This window comes from Amphiura filiformis, chromosome 13 (assembly GCF_039555335.1).
Source record: "Amphiura filiformis chromosome 13, Afil_fr2py, whole genome shotgun sequence".
In the NCBI taxonomy this organism is placed as follows: Eukaryota; Metazoa; Echinodermata; class Ophiuroidea; order Amphilepidida; family Amphiuridae; genus Amphiura; species Amphiura filiformis.
In genome coordinates this window covers 64,979,293-65,004,500 of record NC_092640.1, presented here as the reverse complement: position 1 = coordinate 65,004,500, position 25,208 = coordinate 64,979,293, and the positions used below count along the sequence as shown (strand labels likewise).

The window sequence follows — 25,208 nt, the reverse complement described above, 5'->3', positions numbered from 1 at the left end:
GGGAATGGTTTCTGTTAATTTTGAGCTGAAATAATAAGGTAAAGTGAAAGAAACACTGCTTGTTATTTTGGCCGTTTAACACGCAGTTCTATGGGAGGACATTATGACTTTATGTCGAACTTTGCTCTATTTACCTATATACAAACACAAGCAATTTGGCTGATTCCATTTAGGTCCAAGTTGTAAACATTACAAATATGCTAAAAAATCAGGTTTGAAAAAATTAACCAAATCCATATTATAAGATCGTACATTATGACTTTAAGGGATCTGGAATGAGCGTTTTGAGCGTTTCGATAGTATTTTTTGTGGGACATGAGAGCACATCAGACATATCGAATTGCATTCTGAATACGAAGAATGTCTTTCTGATATCAAATAAATTTCATTGAAATTTATGATATAATACAAATTTTATGACAAATTATTAAAATTTGATATTTTTCACATTTTTGATATATAACAGTCCTCGAAGTAAATATCATAAATCTAATGATATATTCTTAAACAGTCCCTGGCATACCATACATGTATAGTCCTATGTATAGTAATTTTGCTTTATCTGTTTTGTGCTGTTTAAACAAATAGTTAAACATAATTTCCATAAAATGTAAGCTTTTACTGTCAGATATGTCCCCTTTTAATTTTGAGCAGAACAAGTGAGGTAAAGCAAAGAAAATTGGAATTTACTACTACTACTACTAGCGCCAAAGAATGTTATACGATTGTAAAACGGTACGATCCTTTGGGTGTGTGTGTGTAGGTGTGTCCTGCACGCGTATTTTTTTCTGTAACTATAATGGGACGCAATACGATACCGGTATGTTATCAAACTTACAAGAAAAATGGCTCTTGTCAAATCCTACAATTCTATCAGAGAAAATATGCATATTTGCATTAAATTTTTAATTAATTGACATAATTGATTAATTAATAAATATTTTATTTAATGATTTACTATAATTCCAAACATGTCAAACAATGTGTCAAATTAAAGCTAATGAAATGCTTAATAAATTGGTCAGATAGAGCACATTTTGCAGAATACACTTTTAAAATCTATGGCCTACTAGAAGAGTTTAAGTCTATCAAAAGAATGATTGAATGATTTTGGAGATTATCCCCGTAGTGTAATAATTCTGAGCCGGGGGAAGGGGATTTTTGCACATATTCATGGTAGGCCTACGCCTAAATAAAACGCTCTAAAAAGGCTTAGGATAACAGTACGCGTCCGGAAACGCTTACATATGCAAATTGTCTTAACAAAACCAAATGCTTCGCCTATTTAATTGGCCTATGGTGATAGTCAATAATGAGTAAAAAATCGGTCTATAGGAGGGCCTATCCACCAATCTGATGAATCTATTTAATTTAAGGTTTGCGGGATCGGATCCCAATAATTTGAATGTTAACGAGGGGGTACACAATTTTATTTGCAGATAAGCGATTTTTGGCAGGCCGGTTGGGGGGGGGCATTTTTTGACACGCCGTTTGGAAATTTTAACCCCGGGGACCCATAATGAGGCCCCGGGGTAAAATTCCGAACAACCCGCCAAAATCGCTCCCCCTCTCAGCCTGCCAAAATCGCTTGCACCCCTCTCGGTCCGCCAAAATTCTTAGCCCCCCCCTTGCACATGCCAACTTTTTGGGATCCCAATTTGCGGGTATCATGCACCCCATGGATGTGTGCCAAAAATCGCTTCCCCCCCCCCCTCGGCTGGCCAAAATTGCTTGTCCCCCCCCCTTGCGGCTCGCCAAAATTCTTGCCCCCCCAATTTTACCCTCCCCAGGACTCATAATTAGGCCCTATGTCACTTGATCGATAACGCAAAGTATCCTTAAAAAACCAAAATATTTTAGAATATCTCCTGAAATTCAGTGTTACCTTAGAATATCTACTGATATTTTCCGTTATTTTAGAGAATGTTGTGCATTTTTGTGTTTTTTTACAATATTCTGGTCTTTTCTTAGGTTTTATTAACGCGGCTGTGTACTATAGACATTGTTTCTTTCGCGAAATTGAGTTTTTTTGATATTTTTGTACTTTGTTATGTTTTTTATAAATACAAAGAATGAAAATCCAGATTTGTAAACTCCAACTGCAATATTTTAAGGATTTTATTTCACTATCCACTCGTGTTTGAAATTGAAAAGGAAAGAAAATCTTTGTTGTACCAGCCAGGGTACACGCGCGCAACAACGCATCGCGTTGCGTATCACGCAATTTGTTAACGCACAAATACGCTACGCATACGCGACGCTTATCTGCATGCGCGGCGCATCTTATGGAAACAACACGGAAGCGCTAATTTCACAAAAACCTAGTGGTCAAATGGCTCCGTTTTAGCTGATAAAATGTGGGTTTTTTCAAGTTCTTTCCCCGATTTAAATATCAAGTTATGAATGGATTTCGCTCAAACTTCTCAAGGGGCCGTGGATTTACCCGATGTTTATGTAATGTAAGGTAGAAAAATAAAAACTGCCGCATTCTCCTGCGAGATTCGATGAAAGTGCAAAATGTGACCACTTTAAACTTCAACGGCCATTATTTCAATGTTCATTTTCTCGGCAATATGACGATTTAGGTACACGATAACTCAATAAATACAGCATCTATAGGTTAGCAAATATGATCATCGTAAAAAGCATGATCGACTCAAGAAACGGTTTTCTCATTTTTTTATATTTTGGTCTATTTCCGATTTTAGGCATCATTTTGTGCAAATAGGCGTTTGTGAATTTTAAAAAGTTCAATTTGATGCCTTATATGGTCAATATCTCAAAAATAAGCCAATATCAAAAAAATAAAAAAAACGTTTTTGGAATGGAGCCTCAAGATTGAGCTAAAAACAGAATAAAATATTTTGGAAAGAGTGTTTTTTTGTTATGATGTACCTAACAAATATTGCCAAAAACTCACCTTTTTGTGATTTTCTTCATAATTGTTGTTTTTACCCCAACTCTGTATTTATATTAAGATTTATTGATGTCTTGCCTTCATAAAAATGTATACTTTTATATGTTTTGCGCGAATAATTACAAAGTTATTGCACTTTTACTACATGCATGTCTGAGAGTACACAGCCTCCTTAAAATGTTTCGTTATTTTGCGTTATCGATCATGTGACATAGGGCCTCTTCAATGCGCAAAAATTGAAAATTGCTCAAATGATGGGGGGGGGCATTTTGGGTGGGTTTTTCGGGTATGTGTATGTATCAGGTACACAGCAAGTAACTTCCACCCTGCCTGCCAGGTGATTTGACATGGAAATTCACTCGCGCATCTCAAGCAAGAGCGCTTCAATGATCAAAATTGAAAATTGCCCAAATGATGGGGGGGGCATTGTGGGTGGGTTTTTCGGGGGCTGAAAAATAATATGTTCGAAATTGGCCATATTTTTACTCCCATGAATTTCAAAGCACTGAAAATTAAGGAAAGTGCCAATTTTGGGCTTCAACTTTTCAATTGTGTACACATTTCAATGGAGAATGAAAAATGCAGGTACACAGCACAGAACTTCCACCCTGCCTGCCAGGTGATTTGACGCGGAAATTCACTCGCGCATCTCAAGCAAGAGGCCCTATGTCACTTGATCGATAACGCAAAGTATCCTTAAAAAAACAAAATATTTTAGAATATCTCCTGAAATTCAGTGTTACCTTAGAATATCTACTGATATTTTCCGTTATTTTAGAGGATGTTGTGCATTTTTGTGTTTTTTTACAATATTCTGGTCTTTTCTTAGGTTTTATTAAAATGTTTCGTTATTTTGCGTTATCGATCATGTGACATAGGGCCTATAATTATTGCACAGCCCCTAATGATTTCAAAAGAGAAATAGGCCTACAACAATTTTATGAAAAGAAAACAAATATACAGATAGAATCAGCCCTAAACGAAATGGGACATCTATTGCATTGATTTTTCTTGCACAACTTTTATTTATTTATCTAATAATTAATTAGTTAATTAATGAATGAATGTATGAAATAATTACTTTATTTATTTATTTATTTATTTATTTATTTATTTATTTATTTATTTATTTATTTATTTATTTATTTGCTTGTTTATTTATCTATTTAATTTAGGCCTATTGAAGTAACTCAGTTCTTAAACATTTCACGTACTCACTTGCAACGGCTCAACGAATTAATCAATAAATCAATTCTTCAAGTTATCAATCAATCAAACAATAACAATATTAATAATTATATAATAGTCAATTTCGATCAATAGACTTATCAAACCATCAAACAATGAAACAATGAACTGATCGACCAATCAAGTTGTCGATCAATTTTAATTTTATGACTTGTGATGACGTGAGACTAAATGACTGACAGATTGACTGATTGATATGTTGATGTATGGATTGATTGATTGATGAATTGATTGATTGATTGATTGATTGATTGATTGATGATTGATTGTTGGAATAAAGTGTGAATGTATAACAGGTAAATGAATGAATGCAAGAGTGATTGAGAGGAGGGAGTTGATTGGTTGATTGATTTACTGAACACATTATTTCACACAATAATATTTTGTAAGATGGATGATTACTGAATATGTCATTATGTATAGGATAATGGCCGCGGATTAGAACGTGAGTGGGTAAGAATGGCTGAGCCGCGGAGCGGCGAAAGCCATTCTTACCCACTCACGTTCTAATCCGCGGCCATTAACCGACTTAATACACACCTATGACGTCGCGCTATTGTTTTACCGCTCCATTATTTTTCACGAATGGAGTGTTATTGAAATAGGTTGCTCTTTACAAATTGATCAATTACTCATTGATGCCGGACAATACACTAATATAATGATCGTACTAAATTTTAGGTGCGAGTGCAAAAATAGTCCGACTCAGCTTTATGTAAAATTTCTATAGAAATACCCATCATATCACGATCCAGGTGTTTAGTTCAAATCATCCGTAACCACCTTCTTGAATTATAAAGATTTAAAATGTTTGTTACACAAATTGAATAAACGTAGATTCGTAAAATCATTAAAGTGATTAGACCATCAATAGTTCTTTATGCCCACTTCGAATGTATTAACTGTTGAAGTAGTTGCGTCATGTTGCGTTTAGGTCTCTATTTTGCATAAGGCCGTATAAAATTAATGTTTTGGTTCTCGTCCAGAAGATTTTCATGAATTGATGAGGGAGGGAGGTGTTTTTTTTGTGTGTTTTTTTTTTCAATGTAAAATTAGCCTTGTCAGTAGTTTTTGGTCTTTTCCAACAGTGCTCGAGGAAACGATGAGGCTTTTTTTCAAATGTAAAATTCTGAGTGATTAACGCCTAAAAAAAAAAAAAAAAGACTTGGAAGTGATGCTTGTTCTCTAATAAACTTATTTATATGTATGAAGATTTCATAAATCATTCCAAAGTCTAAAAAAATGAAAAATCTAAAAATAAAAATAAAAATCTGACAAATCCCAGAAACTGAGGAGGGAGGGGACGAGAACCAAAATATTAATTTTACACGGCCTAATAAGGAAAATTGGCAAAAAGGTCATATAGCATGTATAGGCTCATATGAAATGGTCATTTGATCTTGACTTGCTTTTCACAGATTGCATTGTAAGGGCTCGGATAGCGACGTTTTTACGTATTTTGTTTGTGGCACCTAAGAGCAAATCAGACACATCCTTCTGATATCAAATAATTTAGATTTTTATTAAATTCGCGATACAATACACATTTTAAGGCAAATTATTAAAAATTGATATTTTTGAAATTTAACAGTCCTCAAAGTAAATTGTATAAATCTAACGATATGCAGTAAATAGTAGGAAGTTGGGTTGAACAGCCGTCAATCATATGAAAATTGTGACCTTCATTATTAAAGATATAGATTTTTTCCTCAAAACACTAAAAAATGTAGGTCTTTTTGGAAACAAATGTTTAAGTTCTATATGAAAGCAGGTGGTGTATGACGTGCAGTCCCTAAATTCAGTAAATTTTCATCGTCAACCGTGTAATTGAATGGGATTATTTTGAAATTTTAAAACGCTTGAAATATCACAAACAAATAGGCCTATGTTGATAAATAATATAAATACAAGCTAAAACCGTTGGGGTTCGATAATGAACCCCACAAAACTAACCGAGTATATTGAAAATGCCATACGGCCGGGCGGTTTCACGAGTTGCCGGCTCGATCATGTCATCCGCCGCCTGTATGAAAGGTCAAATTTTCAATTGAGTCGGCCTTTCATCCCAGCTACATAGGCCTATAGTTTAATTACATATCATTAGATTTATAAAGTTTACTTCGAGGACTGTTACATTTGGAAAAATATAAAAATATGAAATTTTAATAATTTGTATTATATCGCGAATTTCACAAAATCAAAATTATATTATTAGATATAGGGACAATCCTCGTATTCAGCATGCAATTCGATATGTCTGATGTGCTCTCAGGTCCCATGACAATACTGTGCAAATGTTGCTATCCGCTTCCTCAATTTATTGTATTAATGAAAATCATTTTCTTCTTGTTTTTCGTATCATTGTTTTGCATGAATGAAGTGATGATAACAATACCGCACTTTTCGCAAATACTTGCTTTTCAAAAGTGCAATTGATATTAACGTTACATTCGTAAATGCCAGTACTTTTTCCCTGAAAAGTATTTGCTTTTCAGAGAAAAGAGAAAGGCATTTACGAATGGCGTGTTATTAGGATCATCGCTCCATTCGTGGAAAATAATGGAGCGGTAAAACAATAGCGCGACGTCATAGGTGTGTATTAAGGTAAAATAGACAGTGGTGACGGTAGATTTCTTGGCATTGGTGGATGAATTAATTTTTCTGAAATAAATGCGAGCAATAAATTGCCATTTTGAAGTTAAAGTGAGACAGGTGTCAAGAGAAATCAAAAAATCATCATTATATCATTGTGTTTTTCATTATTAGACACATTAACATAATGCACTTTTGATAATACATTAAACACAATTTTAAAAGTTATGCAATTCGGATAAAAAGATTTAAAAACAACTTTTTTTTTTTAATTTTCAAACGCGTTTTTTACACATTTCATTTTTTCATCATATTTCGACCTGAGATAAAATGTAGCTCCAAAATTATACCCACCATAATGGGCCTTAAACTTTGCATATTGTCTTTAAACTATTTTCTACTGCATGCACCTACAATCAAATTGATCTATCTGGGACATTTATAAAAAATATTTGGTCAAATTGACAAAATTTAAATAATTTAAATAATATTGTTCATGATATAATTAATGGGGTTGTTTTGTCATCAGAATGAGATTAATTTTAAGTGAGTGAATGATGAAGTGAGTATAAATGTTAGTGATAAATAAATAAATAAATTAATTAATTAATTAATTAACTAAATTATAGTATAGACAAGTTATTGTAATATATTTTTTTCTAATAGAGGCGTAACATTCTGTTTCAAAATATTTATTTAAATTTATTTGATTATTTTCTAACTTAAATATTTTCTTTAGAGCAAAGACAAATATTTTCCCTTTTCTCTAGTAGAGCTTTCTCCAATTTGAGCCCTAAATAAAACTCTGCTTCTTTTATTATTGATTTAATTTCACGATTTATTCCATTGAGCAATATCAAGGATTAAAATCACACGTCTCACAGCAGATAGTTACTTGGCTTAGTGGTTGTACGCTGTGCCTTTCAACCGAGAGGTACCGAGATCGATTCCCGCCTCCGCCTACTATTTTGTTCAAGACTGGAAAGAATGAAGCTTATTTGACTTTACAACACTAAATTATTAATGGCTTACCCTACGTGGTGGTGTAAAGTGCTACCGGTAAACATGAATATGAATTTATAACACAATGGCTAATTTAAATAAGAATGCGGCCTCATGCTAATTAGGGAGTGCCTCTTCCTATCAATTATTCCATGACTCAGTCTTCAATGATATAGACGAATCCAACGAGCCAAGTCATGGTCAGGATTTGGTCGGCCATCTTTGGGTCCCCGTAACACCAAAAAGCCGCTTAAAAATCGATGTTAGATTCATTTGTGTTGTAAACTGTCATCATTCTTTTGTCTACGTGTAACACGGGTGATAAAATGCAGTTTAAAATACCCTCCAAGGCCGCAATTTTTCACATTTTAGGTGAGATTAAGCCGACGGGGACCCAACTTTGGCAGCCATTAAGGTATAGGAATGCATGAAATTGGATTCGTCTATAGTCAGTAATAATCTTTTGGTCATTATATGACTATCATCATTTGACGACTGAATTCTTATGATACATCATTCGAAGAGCAGTTTCAGACAATTGCTTGGGATTGTTGGGGCAGAGCAGAGAAGGTGTAAGGAAGAGGGGGTTAACGGAATTATACTTGAGATAATCCCGTAGCTAATCCGGTTACACCTATTCATAGTCCTTTATTCTCAAGTAGTTAGACGTCCACTTGCAGTAGCCTTTGATGTGATGTGTGAGACCGCTCATGGTCGACCGATTTTCACTCCAGAATTTGAAATATTTCGAATGTTTCTATAGAGAGTTTGTTGAAAAGTATGAAACGCGTGTATTAAGGACCTCCTGCTTGGATGGGATACCACAAGTGGATAATACAAGATAGATAGATAGATAGATAGATGTATTATTATCTTTTCACTCATTACATGATACAAGAAAAATACATAAGAATAATATATTATAAAGATATAAATAACAATACAAATATAATAATTATGGAAATGCATAATACAACGATGAGTGAAGGAATTACAGTAAAGGCCCAAAGGCCTGTAGCTCTGTAACCCCTTGATACAGGTATATGGCATTTATTTGACATGGCAGCAGGTTGGTAGACAGCAAAAATGCCGAGTCCAACCAACCAGCTGTCATGTCCATCAATGACATATCCTATGTTAACATTTAAGGAAAAAACAAAGAAAAAACAAAAACAAAATGCACATATCAAAAACTAATTATTGAAGTAAATTAATGAAATTAATGAACAAAATATTGGTGAGGTACACATGATTGAAAGACTAAGAATAGCTTTGCATAAGATGTTGTTTATACTTTTTCCGGAATTGCTTCACTGATGACGAGCACTTGATATCAGAATCAATAGCATTCCAAAGCTTTATACCTGCATATTTAATAGATTTCTCACAAAAGACTTTCTTGACTCGAGGTAAGATGAGATTGTTTCTATATCTAGTGTTTATAGCGTGAATTTCAGAGTGCTTTGTCAAAAGGTCGTCAAAAACATTGGGTAATAAGCAATTTGTATGTTTATACATGAATGTCCCAAGCTCTAGAGCGTACATATCTTTGATGCTTAAAGTATTATATTTAAGTAATAGAGGATTAGTTCTAGATCTGTAATTACTGTTACTAATAATACGCAATGCTCTTTTTTGAATTTTAAACAGATTATGAATATATGAAGAGCAGGCACATCCCCATGCTAAAATACTATAATTCATGTACGGCAAGACTAACGAACAATATAATGTATACAAAGCTTCACTGGGTAGAAAATGTTTAACTCTGTTAATGACGCCGACATTTCGAGAACAAGTTTTAATGACATTTACAATATGCTCCTTCCAAGTAAGATTTTGATCAATTTGAAGGCCTAGAAACTTTGTGCTGGTGACTCTTTCAAGAGGGGTGACTTCACTATCATTTGAGTCTATAGAACGATTCAAATTCGTTTCTAGTTCCGTCATTTTCTTCATAAGGCTGTCCAACGTTGACTTCACAAATTTTTGAAACTTGTCAAACGATTTGTGGATGTGATCTGTTAATTCTGATACAGTATTCGGCTCGCCGGCAGGTGGGGTGAGCGCCCTCACATCCATATTTGGACGTAAAACAGCCATTTTGAGAAAACGACAACTCCAATTTTTATGCAACTTTCATAAATGGAATTCTAGACATCAATTACATTCAAATCAGCACCAACTTTAACTGAATTAGGCATATAATAATGATTATTGTCAAAAATATTGATTTTCATACCCCCTAACAGACCCCCCTGTCCAAATACTTGTTTTGGCCGGCACCAACTCATTTTTTGGCCGATTTGGATGAAAATGGTGTCAAAATGCTCAGGAGATCATACTGCATCAAATAAGCCTGTTCCCTAAGAAATATGAAACATCACCCTTTTTAAAAGGCTGTTTAACCTACCCCTAATTGAAGAATAATTACGATTTTATCTTGTTTAAATGGTCATTTTCATAGTTGGTCGGAGACCAGTTTTGTGGCGTGTTGTTGCTAAGCCGCCATCTTGAAAGAAAGAAATCGAGTGTTGTAAAATTTCCCCCCAAGTCTGTCTTTTTTTTGTTGTTAATATTATACATTTCTAAAGAAATAGCACTAAATGGAATGATTCAAAAAAGTTTATGGTACCTGATGTTCTACGGCTTTTTATAAAAAATCGCGGGAAAAGACCAAAATTGAAAAGAAATGGGCTTTTAAATCGAACTTTGGAATTTGAAAAGTTAAAATCACATTGGGTCTAAGGCTGTGCTAACACTTTTCTTTGATGACTTTGACCAAAATTGTTTATTTTTTCAAATATATTAAAAATACAAGAATCTAAGCTAATTGAACAGACAGTAACAGTATATATAAATTAGCTACGTGTATTTGAATGGGGCTTCAACTTCGTCGATACTGCCGTTTTCTTGGGGTTTTGCCAATTTTTTCATTAAAAAATTTATAAAAGTAACAATTTGATTTTTTTTCATTTTTGCTGGTATCACTGAATGGGGCTTTGCAACGCGATATATATTCAAAACTTGTATTCACCTACTGTTATAGCATTAATCCGATTATTACACAACTTCGCCAGCGTATTCAAGACATCCAATGCAAATAGATTATGACGTATCATACCGTAAATATGGCGGAGTACTCAAATTCATTCAACAAAAGCATTATTACAAGCTATTGCAATCTACCGCGACAGCTCGTCTCACACACATAACAAATTCACTATAGAGGCATTGCATGTGACGTATCATCCCGTAAATATGGCGGACTACTCAAATGCATTCAACAAAATCATGATTGCAATCTACCGTGACAGTTCGTCTCGCTCATATAACCCTGCACTACGATCGAATAGGTTGATGACAACATTTGATTGAATGGACTGCACTCCGCCATAACTACGGTGAAGGACACCGGTTCAAATCCTTTGTTTGGAGCCAATCGATAAAAGAATGCAAGGCCTCTATACGATCAAATAGGTTGACGACAACGTTTGATTGAATGCACTGCATTGCGCCATGATTACGGTGAAGGACACCGGTTCAAATCCTTTGTATGGAGCCAATCAATAATTCCACGCACATCCTCTATTATTGCCCAATTATTGCCCGGGATGATTGCACACTGTAAAAGAGCTATTGTTATAATGTTTGATGAAATCGTGTTTAACTATTTGCTTAAGAAAGGCTCAATACAGATAAAGCAGACAGATTTACTACATGTGGTACATGTATATACATAGGGAATGTGTGTGAGTATTACCAGAGAGTTGATATTCTTGAGAGGGCACTCTATTCCAACGCTAAAAGATCACGAATTTTGGTGGTTTGCAAATAAAAAGTGTCCGCACTATCGATTGATTACGTAACTGTTATGAATAATTTATTAGGTTTTTCAATGCAATCGCCTCGACCCATTAATACATATTATCTGTATTATCAAAGTACTTGGAATAGCAATCCGGTGAGTTCACTGAACTACGCCCTAATACTGATGGCGTTTTAATGGCGTTTAATGGCGCTAATCCTCTCCATACACAGATGAACAAATACAATAGATGAAGGTCAACACGTATGACCTCCTATGTGACATGTTATATGTGATGTACAAAACCTGAATATCATAAAGATCAGTATTCGTTTGTGCATATGAACTGCACATTTACGTTGCTAGATATTACTCATTATATATAATGACAAATATTGGTATTATGACAATACGGTATATACATTGTATATAAAACGACTAATAGATCCTACTATCATGGCGTCAGGTCAATGTTCATCATACCCCGTATGTTTCTTAAAATTCATTCATATTTGAGACAAATTGCTGTGCCAATTTTATTGGTGCACAAGTAGATCCGTGTTTTTTTTAATTTTCATTTCCTTTTAATGAAAAAATTAAGATTTTCCACTGCACGGTGGCCACAAGGGTGATACTAATTTTAATGCTATATTTTCAAAACGAATACGTGCTCCCGGTTGGCTCTAAAGCGATTTCACAGAAAAGGTATTTCTAGTGCAATGCAGCGTCGGACTCTAGCTGAGAGCGTAGCCTAAGTCATTCCGGACTCCAAAAGGGCTCTCCATACACAAATGAACAAACACAAAGGAGGGTAGTCTCCTCCGTGACCGGCTTGATTTCGATGGAGCGGAACCAAATTGGCTGCGGAGGAGACGGGTCATTTTTCCATGCAAATTTTTCAGTGTCAGCCGCCTGGGTATTACCTAATTATAATAGGGGCGTATCCAAAAATGAATTCACGCCCCTTTCAAATGTCGAGACAAACTGCGTGCCTTATGATAAACACTGTCCAAACGTTCATACCCCTTCCCTTAATAGATACGCACGATTTAGGGCAAGAAAAACCGAGACACTTTTGGAGACATCATCATCATCATCATCATCATCATCATCGTCATCATCATCATCATCATCATCGACATCATCATCATCATCACTTTCTACATTTTTTCTAAACAACATAGGGCCTACCGTTTTAATAAGATATTTTCTTGAAATGCATGTAACTATAATTATTGTTTAGAGCGTGATGAAATAAAACATCACGATTTTCATCACAAAACAAATATAATGCATAAGAAATCGTTTGTTTTAGAGCGTGATGATGAAATAAAACATCACGGTTTTCATCACGAAACAAAGTAATACATAAGAAATCAATTTTTCGTGAGTGATGAAATAAAACATCAAAATTGTCATCACGAAAGAAAGTAATACATGAGAAATCGTTTGTTTTAAAGCGTGATGAAATAAAACATCATGATTTTCATCACAAAACAAAGTAATAGGCCTACAAAAGAAATACATTTTTCGAGAGTGATTAAATAAAACATCACGATTTTCATCACGGAACAAAGTAATACATAAGACATCGTTTATTTGATTGCAATCAACCGCGACAGTTCGTCTCACACACATAACAATGCACTGCGATCAAATAGGTTGATGACAACATTTGATTGAATGGACTGCACTGCGCCATGATTACGTGCACCGGTTCAAATCCTTTGTTTGGAGCCAATCAATAATTTCACGTACAGCCTCTATGCAAATTAGAGTTTACACACGCTGCAGCTGGTAATCGACCGAAGCTGGTTGCCGTTAGTGATCGAATGCATGAGCTTATTTGCTTTACTGAATCGATTTACTGGATTAATTTCCTGTTAACTGTGTTTAATGCCACAAAGGTCGAATCGGGCTTGCCATGGACCATAAGTGCATCATGCACGTCCAAAAAAGTCCAATACGTAACAATTTCATACGTATTGGGTTCTACCTAGAACAACCACTGGTAACAAATAAATCATCCCGGCCAATACGTAACAAAACTAATTTAATTAAAATTACTTTATTCATACCCTCCCTCTGTAGTATAAAGATTGGTTTTGTTACGTATTGGGCTCTGGGTTATTTTCTTTTCAACTTGTAAAAAAAGTAAAGCATCCTGCCCAATACATAACAAAACTAAAAAAATAATATCAAAATTACATTATTTATACTCCCTCTGATTCTTTTTAAAGCAAATTATAGGGGGTATGTGGATGTGTTTGCTGTTGAAATATTTTATATTAACCCAGTAATTCATTTTGAGTAATTTTGAATCTTTCTAGAACAAATTTTTTGACTGTGTTTTCCTTTGGACGTATTGTTACGTATTGAGCTCTATGTATTATTAGTTATGTATTTAGCGCTGGTTGTTTTTAACATGGTATTGGATGCATTTTCTAGAAATTAGGAAATGCTTTGAACATGTTTTAAACAGATTAATTGAGTATGGTAAAGTACACTGATCAATATGCCTTTTGTTTGGAGCAAATCGGACATACGGTTTCCATAATACATCAATATTTATATGTTCTTTGTATCCTATTGTTTTTGTCAATAATCAATATAGTTAATGAGCTAAAAGATCTGCAAAGGCTCATTTATATGTAATTTTGCCAATATTTTGCTAAAAATCAATGCATATAAATGTTCATGGAACTTTTATTTTGCATACTTTTGCCCTGAAACTTGGACAAAGTGTTTCTAATATGTTCTAATGTATCATATAGGGAAGCCGCCCTGTAATTTGCATATTTGCATTATTAATGAGCTAATTTACATAAATGCAAATTAATTATGCAAATATGCAAATTAGGAGGCGGCTTCATTATACATTAGAACACATTAGAAACGCCTTGACCAAGTTTCAAGGCAAAATTATACAAAATAAAAGTACCCTGAACATTTATGCATGAATTTTTATCAAAATATTGGCAAAAATTATGTTAATGAGCTTCTCCGGTCATTGTACCTCATTAACTATATTGATTATTGATAAAAACAATAAGATATAAAGAAAATACAAATTGATTTATTTTGACAACCGTATGACTGATCTGCCTCAAACGAAGGGTATGTTGATAAGTATGCTTTGCTCTGCTCAATTAATCTGTTTAAAACATGCGTAGAGCACAATTATCGTTATTAGGAGCATGTGTTATTATATAATTACTTTATATTGACCCAGAAACTCATTTTGAGTATATCTCGAACAAATTTTTGACTGTGTTTTCTCTGGACTTTTTTGTTACGTATTGGGCTCTATATATTCTTTGTTATTTATTTGGCGCTGGTGGTTTTTAACATGGTATTGGATGCATTTTCTAGAAATTAGGAAATGCTTTGAACATGTTTTAAACAGATTAATTGAGTATGGTAAAGTACACTGATTAATATGCTTTTTTGTTTGGAGCAAATCGGACATACGGTTTCCATAATACATCAATTTATATGTTCTTTGTATCCTATTGTTTTTGTCAATAATCAATATAGTAAATGAGCTAAAAGGTCTGCAAAGGCTCAATAATATGCAATTTTTGCCAATATTTTGCTAAAAATCAATGCATAAATGTTCATGGTACTTTTATTTTGCATTCTTTTGCCCTGAGACTTGGGCAAAGTGTTTCTAATATGTTCTAATGTATCATATAGGGAAGCCGCCTTGTAATTTGCATAATTAATGAGCTAATTTGCATAATGCAAATTAATTATGCAAATATGCAAATTAGGAGGCGGCTTTGTTATATAGTAGAACACATTAGAAACGCGTTGACCAAGTTTCGAGGCAAAAATATGCAAAATAAAAGTACCCTGAACATTTATGCATGGATTTTATCAAAATAGAACAAATTATTTGACAGTGTTTTTTTTTTCTTTGGAGGTAGAATGGAGTTGGATTTTTTAAGTACCCAGTACAGCTAACCTTATGGTACAAATGCGCGCAAAAATTTTAACATGGGCCTATTGAAACTAAACTGGTGAAATATGGGACAAAAGTGGAATAAATTCGCGCGAAGCTCTAAAAAATGACATTTTGTGGCTATAAAATGGCCAAATATGAGGCTTATTTCGACAGAAACCAATACACATCCAGGCGTCAATATTGGAGGATGATTATATTGACCACCCCCCCTGGCAAAATATTGGGGGATTTGTCCCCCAACCCCCGATCTACGCCTATATAATTTAGAGCCCTATGACTCCATCGCTCTCCTTCTCACTCTCTCTCTCGCTCGAGTAGGCGCTTTCACGTGACTCTCGTTTGATCACTAACATAAATAAAGACTTCAGAATATTACCTCTTTGGTTTAAAAACTTTGAATAATTAACAGATTTTCAAAAAATTAATTTAGTGCTTTGGAGTGAGTAAACGTTTGTCAGCTGAGAAAGCATGCAAAGGTTTACTCACTCCAAAGTATGCCCTCTCCTTTTATGCCCGCCATACTTCAAGAAGGCTTATGTATTTTAATACAAATATTTGTGGGATTCTGGTGGTGATCATTATCTGGATCAATTGTGAGTATGTTACTATAAACACCTCATTCGAAGCTCGACCCCTTCATGATAATTCTAAATATCGCAAAATGGGGTGCCGTAACAGTGAGTTGTATAAAGTGTTTGCAATACTAACCGGAACGGTATTGCAATTGCAATGTTGCAGCACAGTTTTAAGATGACAGAGGCACAGGTCTCTCGATCGATTCCACATTCAGTCATGCATATTACCTGTTTTAGTGACATGATCAAGAGGAATGAGTCGAATGTCGCTAATATTGTTTTTTGAGATATTAACGAAACATTGTTTAAATTCTTTTGTTTTATATTGTATTCAACCATTGATACATTGCTCATAACTTGGTAACCAGATGTCCGATTTTGATGAGGTTTGCATCAAAATATAGCAGTCATACACTGCCAGAAAATGATGTAAAAAACTTCTAATTAAAAATTGCCGACATGTGACTCATTCCTCTTAATTTATTCATTCGAATTGTCCCGTAGTGGCTGATGGAGGACAGAATTTTATTTAAATGAGTCTGTCATGAGTGACGTCGTATTGAATAGCCTCAATATTTTTGTTCTCTGTCGTTCAAAACTCGGTTTTAAACTAAGCAGCCATTAGTATTTTTTTTAAATTCTTTTAGCGGCCCTGCTGACAAACTAGGGATATGAATAACAAAAATTACTGATCCCAATTTTCATCACCTAACTGTTCTCAACAACAACTAGTTCTCAATCCATTAAAGGCTCCGTAGCTAGAAAGATCACTGACGGAGCCTATAATAGATTGAAAACTTGTTGTTGTAAGCAGTGGTGAAAATTGGGATCAGCAATTTTATGTTAAAAACACCAAAGAAGGAAAAAAATGTCAAAAGTATTAACAAAGAGTCCACTCTTTCATGTTAAACCATTAAAATTATCAGTTTGTCAATGTTTAGGGCCTAAAGACGTAAGACACATAACAATATGCACACAGCTTATACGTTACTGATTCAATAATTCAATAATATACTCATGTTTAGCCACCACTCGATCGGTGAAATCTTTCACATGGTATTTTAGTACACCATTAACCATAACTTCTTTTGTAAAAAAATACCAGATTTGCAATAAACAATGGTTACGTGCCTAGTTGTTTATGTACCAATACAGTATTTTAAAAGAGCTATTATCAAATATCAAATACATGTACATGTTTCAGAACCCGTGTCAGTTAAATTACTTTATTTTTTAAAATGCTGCTTGTTAGATACTGCATGACACACACAATGTCATACTAAATTACATGGATTGCAGCCACCAACACGGTAAGACATTAAAATGACAACAGGTTACATTACTCTATAAGTAACACTTTAATGTTACATTTATTTAACATACAGTTTACGACTACGGCCGTGATCCCCAGCACATGCAGAAAAGATTGAATCCTTATTATTATTTCACTTAGCAATTTCTGCTTTTATAGCTTAGAGCTAAGAGTAAGTCTGAAGATTTGGCCAATGAAACACATTCGACTGGCGGTCTGTGCACCTTCAATTTTTATGACAAGGAAGTTCCGTCTTTAGTTTTATTTTTTATAAATTTAGTTCCGTATTTTGTATGTACATAGCCAGCTGGGTTTGCCAAATGTCACATGGATGATTACCCCCATTCTGTCTATTCCTGTCTTTTTGTAAATACATTCATATTACATCCTTTATTTGTCTGTTTCTACCAGTTTACCGAAACGACCAATTTTTTTTGTTGCTGATTTTGGGACAAAAATGAAAAATATTTGATATCAGCCATTTCTGGTTTTCAAAATGCAAATCTATATGTCTGATGCGCTCTCGGGTCCCCCAAAAAATACGTGAAAACGTCGCTATCCGAGCTCTTAATGTGTGTCATATATGCCATGCGATCAAGCAAAATCAGTCGGAATTCGGAAAGTTAAATTTTCAGTTTCTTATAATAGTAAAAAGCAATTACAAAGCTGCATTTTGCAGAAAACCCTACTAAAATTGAACAGCCAGTTCCAAAAATGTGAGCAAATAAACAGTTTCCAAAGCAACAGAAAACAAAAGGAAATATTTCCTTTGTTTGGCTATATCTCAAAATCAATACTTGCGAGTTCCGACTGATTTTGCTTGATCGCATTATATTCGTTTCTAGTTTTGCATTTGAACTATAGAGTTCGCTACTTCTTACATGCATGAATTGGTGACAAAACAAATAAATTGTATGGAAATTTTGAACCCTTCGATGACCTTTATTTTTTACGACCAAAAGACTGTCAGAAATGATGTGATTTCAACCAAAGCGGAAAACCGTACGCCATTTAACAGGCCTGGGATTTCTTGTATCAATCAGTTTCTCCATAGACAATACGTGTGTGAGTGCACGCACACAGTAAATGAAAAATCGTTCTAGTGGAAACTGTATTGACAGTGGGTATCCCTAATACTAGTACTCATGTTTAGCCACCACTCGATCGGTGAAATCTTTCACATGGTATTTTAGTATACCATTAACCATAACTTCTTTTGTAAAAAAATACCAGATTCTGGAAATAACGCAACCTCCCCCTCCCCTCTGCAATAAACAATGGTTACGTGCCTAGTTGTTTATGTACCAATACAGTGTTTAAAAAAATAAAAGAGTTATTATGAAATATTCAATACATATGTTTCAGAACCGTGTCAGTTAAATCACTTTGTTTTTAAAATGCTACTTGTTAGATACTGCATGACGCACACAATGTCATACTAAATTACATGGATTGCAGCCACCAACACGGTAAGACATTAAAATGACAACAGGTTACATTACTCTATAAGTAACACTTTAATGTTACATTTATTTAACTTACAGTTTACGACTACGGCCGTGATCCCCAGCACATGCAGAAAAGATTGAATCCTTATTATTATTTCACTTAGCAATTTCTGCTTTTATAGCTTAGAGCTAAGAGTAAGTCTGAAGATTTGGCCAATGAAACACATTCGACTGGCGGTCTGTGCTGCCTGTGCACCTTCAATTTTTATGACAAGGAAGTTCCGTCTTTAGTTTTATTTTTTACGACCAAAAGACTGTCAGAAATGATGTGATTTCAACCAAAGCGGAAAACCGTGGGTAACAATTACACCACATTTCGCCATAATACATTCTAGAAACGCTTGCTGTTAGAATAAGAAAAATTTTAATGCTAATTTATTGCACATTCTAGGGAAGCGTGGTTACCTTTTAAAATAACCGAGTGAGAGGGTTTTCAAGAAAATATTTTTCCTGTCAAAACTGAAGCATCCTCTGTATAAAAGAAAATATGAATATTAACTGCACATCATTATAACGATTCGTGATACCCAATTGTGGCACATTTGATGTCGTTTAAGAAGCAGAGAATATTATTTCAATTTTATATACGCCAAAATATTTTTTTAATTGAGCAAAAATAAGGATAGAAAAAACGTTGAAAATCCTATGTGAATATTACATTAGACCCAACCAAAGATTACTGTTTCGTTTTTATGGTAATCTAATCTTTTATTTCCTGAAAAAAACATTTTGGGTCTAATGTCGAATATTCACATACTTGATCAAAACATCGAACGTGTATACAAGAAAATGGTAGGTTTTCCTCTATAGTATTTTACTGACCATGGAAATGTACTGAGACACAAGCACGTGTCAAAATCGATATAATGTATTGTCCATATAGACGCCCAGTTATCATGTTTATTGTTGGTTGTTGTTTTTTCTATAAAACACGCAGTTAACAATAATTGAGCGCTAATAATACAAATAAATGTATTTAGGCAAATAAAATTCCAAAATATGGTACGTTTTCTGCCTTTGCTTGTCACGTGGTAGGCCTATGTTGAAGTTGCGATTATATCTTCAAATAAGTTTCAAATGAATTCCAACAAGACAAGTGGCCGAGTTGTCTAAGGCGCTGGGTTCATAGTGTGTCCAAAGCAGTCCGCCGCCGTGAGTTCGAACCCCGCCTCCGCCAAACTTTAATGAAGTAATATTAAAATTAAAATTTTACTTTTAAAAAATTTCATATTTGGGAAATGTGACTGACAGAATTTATGTATGGCGTGGAGTGGTGTGGGTAACAATCAAACAATTATACCGCCAATGAATTCAGTTAGGGACCGTTCACAAACACTTGTTAGGGGGAGTCTGAAAATGTTTTTACTTTCCTAAGGGGGGGGGGCTGAAAAAAATGACTACAAATTTTCCTGGGAAAATATATGGGTTGACCCATAATTTTCATGTCAAAAAGGGGGGCCCTGAAATTTTTGAGGCTGTAAAGGGGGCCCCGACAAATATTCGCGATGAAATTGTTTTGCATCAGGCCCCCCTTACAAGTGTTGGTGAACGGTCCCTTATGTTAGTCCAATTTGTCTAATTGCGTTCAATATTAACAACACAGCAGTGTTTTTAAAGAAAAATACCCGAATTTAAAAGTTGCAGCTATTTGTATCGATTTGAAGTCAGCGCGCAGAAAATGGAGAGCTTTGCGTGCAACAATGCTTGCAAATAACCATTGATCGCTGTAAACAGCAACTTTTAAAATCGGGTATTTGTCTTTAAGGGGGTACCCCTGGCCAATTTTGTGCCTATTTTTGTATTTTTCTCAAAAATTATAGCGCATCGGTGATAAGTAAGATATGTATATTATAGGGGCAAGGACTGCAACTACTGCACTGAAAATTCAGCAATTCAAGGCAAGTAGTTATATTGATTTATTGATCAAATATTGGTTTTCCCTCATTTTTGACTGTAACTCCACAACTGTTGTTGTCTGTGCTGAAATAAAATTTCCAGTGCAGTAGTTGTAGCCCTTGCCCCTATAATATGCATATCTTACTTGTCACCAATGTGCTGTACATTTGGAAAAAAATGCAAAAATAGGCACAAAATTGGGTAGGGGTGTAGAACCCCCTTAAAAGTACTACTGTGTTGTTAATATTGAACGACATTTAACAAATTAGGCATAAAAATGCGGGTAAATAAATCATCCTTCTTTCTATGTAGAAATGTCGTGGAAACATTATTATTAGTTCTGAAGCTATAGGCATATTTATAACAGCTGCGTTACTTTTTGTGCAGACTTTACATAAAATACAGGCATTTGAAAAAACATAAGCCAAAGCATGTAATACCACAAGATAATTTAAGCATATTCAGACTTAAATAAACCAAGATTATTAACATGATGCAAATCAGTGGGAATTCCGTTTCAAAGATGTGGAAGGGAAACAAACATATAATTAAAGAAAGATTAAGATTGGGCGGCGTGAATTCAACAAATGCAAAGACTACTACTTTGCTCAAATACAATTCTTAGATATTCGTCTTCTTGCAAACCGTGCTCATGTTTAGGCCTTTTATGTTTGATTGTACTTTTTGTAAGTCATGGTTAAAGTACAATTACAGGAAGAACATCCCAATACAATCTTCCTGGTTGGTCTATATATAGTACGACAGGTTTGTTGCCTTATATTCAGTGGGATTTCAAATACCTTAGAAATGTATCTATTCAAATGTATTATAAAAATTAATCAAAATGATTATGATAACAATAACAACAACAACAGCAGCAGCAACAACAACAACAACAACAATAACAACAACAACAACAATAATAATCTTACTATAAATAGGGAAATGTTGTATGTATCTATGTATCTATGTATCTATGTATGCCTATAAAGGTTCCGTCAGTTTCGATCCAAATGTCGCCAAATTCATACGGGAGATCGATGAATATACGGGAACGTGTTTAAACTTTATTTGGTTGAAAACGGTCAAGAATTGGCTGCAAAAACAGTGAAAATATGGGTAAAAACGGGGTTTTTGTTATGAAAATCGGTTGTCGGCCTACGCGTCACTGCAGCTGGCCGGCAGCGCGTCGGCGCCTCGTGCGTAACGCGCACTACGCCAATGGGCGCGTAAACGGCGCAGAGCCACGCGACTGCGAGCCAGAGACCAGTGGACATGATAATACGGAAAGAAGGAAAAATAAAGGCCAAAAAGGTACATATGGACGGGTCACGGGATTATACGGGTGAACACGTCCGCAGACACGCTATATGAGAGGACGTAATAAATAGGCCTAAGGGAAAAAGATGTTTGTTGTATAAACAACATGAAGCGGTACTATAAAGAAAAATTAAATTAAAATGAGGACAAAAAAGTACGAATAATAGGCCAACGGGTTAAAGTAATAAAATGAAACGGGAACGAAACAAAGAAGGAAAGAAACTAATCAGGAAATGTAAGAAAAAAGAAGCTAAAATAATGAGAACAGAGATAAATAAAAAACATGGAAACGGGAAATCACAAGCAGCAAATAAACAAAGAAGCTAAAGGGAAATGTAAGAAAGAACAGATTTAGAAAAATAAAATTTTTTAGCTAAGCAGCAAAATGTTTTTAAAAAATGGAACAAAATTGGCCCATGTAGAAGAAACTAAAAAGAAAGAAAGAAGCTAAAATGGAAACTTAGGCTTAACGAGGGTCAGACTCAGATAAATGAAATTTACCTTTTCAATGATTCTACCTGTTCAGTAATTCCTCCCGTTTTAGTGAACGCTCCCATTTACTCACCTAGCGGGGACCCGCGCGTAGCGCGGGTGTCCCGCTAGTAATAATAATAATAATAATAATAATAATAATAATAATAATAATAATAATAATTATAATAACATTAGTAATAAAAAATAACAATAACAACAACAATAATAATAATAATAATAATAATAACAGTAACACTAATAATAATAATAACAGTAACACTAATAATAATCATAATACAGACTTGACATTTAATATGGAATATTTTTCGCAAAATTCCAAGACTGGTCTGGACGGAGTCTGCATAGACCGTACGGGCTAAATATTAATAGGGGTTTGTCGGGAGATGGTGTAAAATAATTGTTTGACAGAAAATGTGCTTTCCATATGTATACATTAGGGTGCTCATAATGTAGCGAATTTGCCTAAAATGGCGGATTTAGGGAGGCTGAATTTGAGCTTTTGGGGGGACACAATTTTGGATTTTATGCAACACGGTTCTGTTATTATGAAATTTATAGGGGTTTTGAGGTGATATTTCTTAAACATCATCAGCAACTGGCATTCATCACAGCTGAAATACACTTACAATGTACCAAGTGTTTGAACAGGGGAGGAGCTTAAAAATAGGGCTCTTAAAAGCTGTACGTACTCAGAAAGTTTGAATGGCCCCTGGGGTCAAATGTTATAAACTTACGGTACAAAAACATCTATGCGGATTCCTGGTTGTCCAATGAACTCACACTGTTTCTTTGTGCACAGTAAGTTTAAAACATTTGGCTCCAGGGGACCATTCAAACTTTCTGAGTGCGTCCCACTTTTAAGAGCCATAATTTTTAAAGCTCCTCCCACTTTCAAAACTGGTAGATCACAGGTGCATTTCGGTTCTGACGAACACTTATTGGTATTTAGGTTCAATGAAATCACCTCAAACCTCAATATATTTGATAATATCAGAATAATGTTACTCAAATTCAGGAATTTCACTCCTACAAATATCAAATTCGGTGTCCTTAAATCTGCCATTTTAGGCTAATTCACTACATTATGAGTGCCATAATGTAAACTAATGGAAAGCACATTTTCTGTCAAGCCATTATTTTACACCATCTTCTGACACACCCCAATTAATATTTAGCCCGTGCCGTTTATGCAGACCTCTACCAGTCCATTCTTGGAATTTTGCGAAAAATTATTCCATATTAAATGTCAAGTCTGTAATAACACTAATAATAATTGTAATGCCCAATGGTGTACTAAAATACCATGTGACAGACTAAGCCTATAATAGTGCTTAATATTATTAACAGTAAAATTTAAGTTTTTATAATAAATCCAATGATCTCCGAGTTCATCGATCGACTGATGGCTGCACGTCTATTGCATGTATATCATTTAGGTGGTACTACATCCCTGGATAAATTTGTGACTATTTTTGTGCATTTTTCTCAAAAAATAATAACACACTGGTAAGAGAATTTGTGTATATTATAGGGGCAAGGAATCCAGTTGTTACACTGTAATTTCAGTGACTGAAGACAAGCGGTGCGTTATTTATGATAAGAAAAGAGGTACCGCTAGAATGTACCTCATTTCTTAACATATATAATGAACCACTTCTCTTGAATCACTGAAATTTCAGTGAAGTAATTTGATCCCTTGCCCCTATAATATACATAACGTTTGTTACCAGTGTGTAGTTATTTTTTGGGAAAAATGCAAAATTAATCACAAAATTTATCAGGGGGTGTAGTAATAAACTGCGTGTGTATCGCTGTTCGTCTTATGTCTTATAAGTCGCGGTTGCGTTAAGCTCAATAACGATCAGCGCATTGACGATAAGTATAGGCGCTGGAAGGAAAGCAAGTTTCTTTGTTTTATTTCATTTGTTGGCTCGAAATTAAAAGGGGAAATAATGTAATAAGTGAAAAATATATAACATTTTGTGGAAAACAAATAAGAAATCACACATAATTGCATTAACAGTAAGATATTTGATTGGACTACACTAGATCAATTTATCGTTAATTAATTTTTACTGTACAGGGTGTAACCAAAAATGTATACAATTTTAACAATAGCATTATGCAAACATGCCACTTATTGATTGTGTTTAGTTTTAATTGGTCGTCAAGTTAATTTCCAATAATATCGGTGGCTTACAGGCGAAGATAAATCCGATTGTGTAAAGTTTGAGTTCAAAAATGAACTATATGGTCGGTGCTCTTAAGATGGGTAATTTTAAACAATGGAGCATTTGAAGTGGTAATTGAAATTTGAAATAAATACATGTATCATATTATTTATTTACTAATGTTGTAAATGTAATTTTGTTCTGAAATCTTTGATGATAATTTTACGTGGTACAAACTCTATTTGTGCGAATATGGCAAAAAGTGACCCGACTCGGGTGATTAAGTAAATTCAGGCATAGCATATGCACCTTAAGTAGGAAAGATACCAACTAAAGCTTTTATGTGAGTCAAGCTATATTTTACGCCATGAACCCTTTTTTTCTGAAAAGCAAACAT

General features: G+C 34.4%; 1 protein-coding gene across 1 annotated transcript in view; it reads right to left on the bottom strand.

The window, feature by feature from the left end:
* The window catches only part of LOC140168649 (uncharacterized), a 46,519-nt gene extending 28,871 nt beyond the window's left edge, over positions 1-17,648 (bottom strand). The window contains exon 1 of the mRNA XM_072192060.1: positions 17,493-17,648. The gene's annotated coding sequence lies outside the window, so the exon portion shown is untranslated. The remainder of the gene's footprint in view (positions 1-17,492) is intronic.
* Between the last annotated feature and the right edge of the window lie 7,560 nt (positions 17,649-25,208).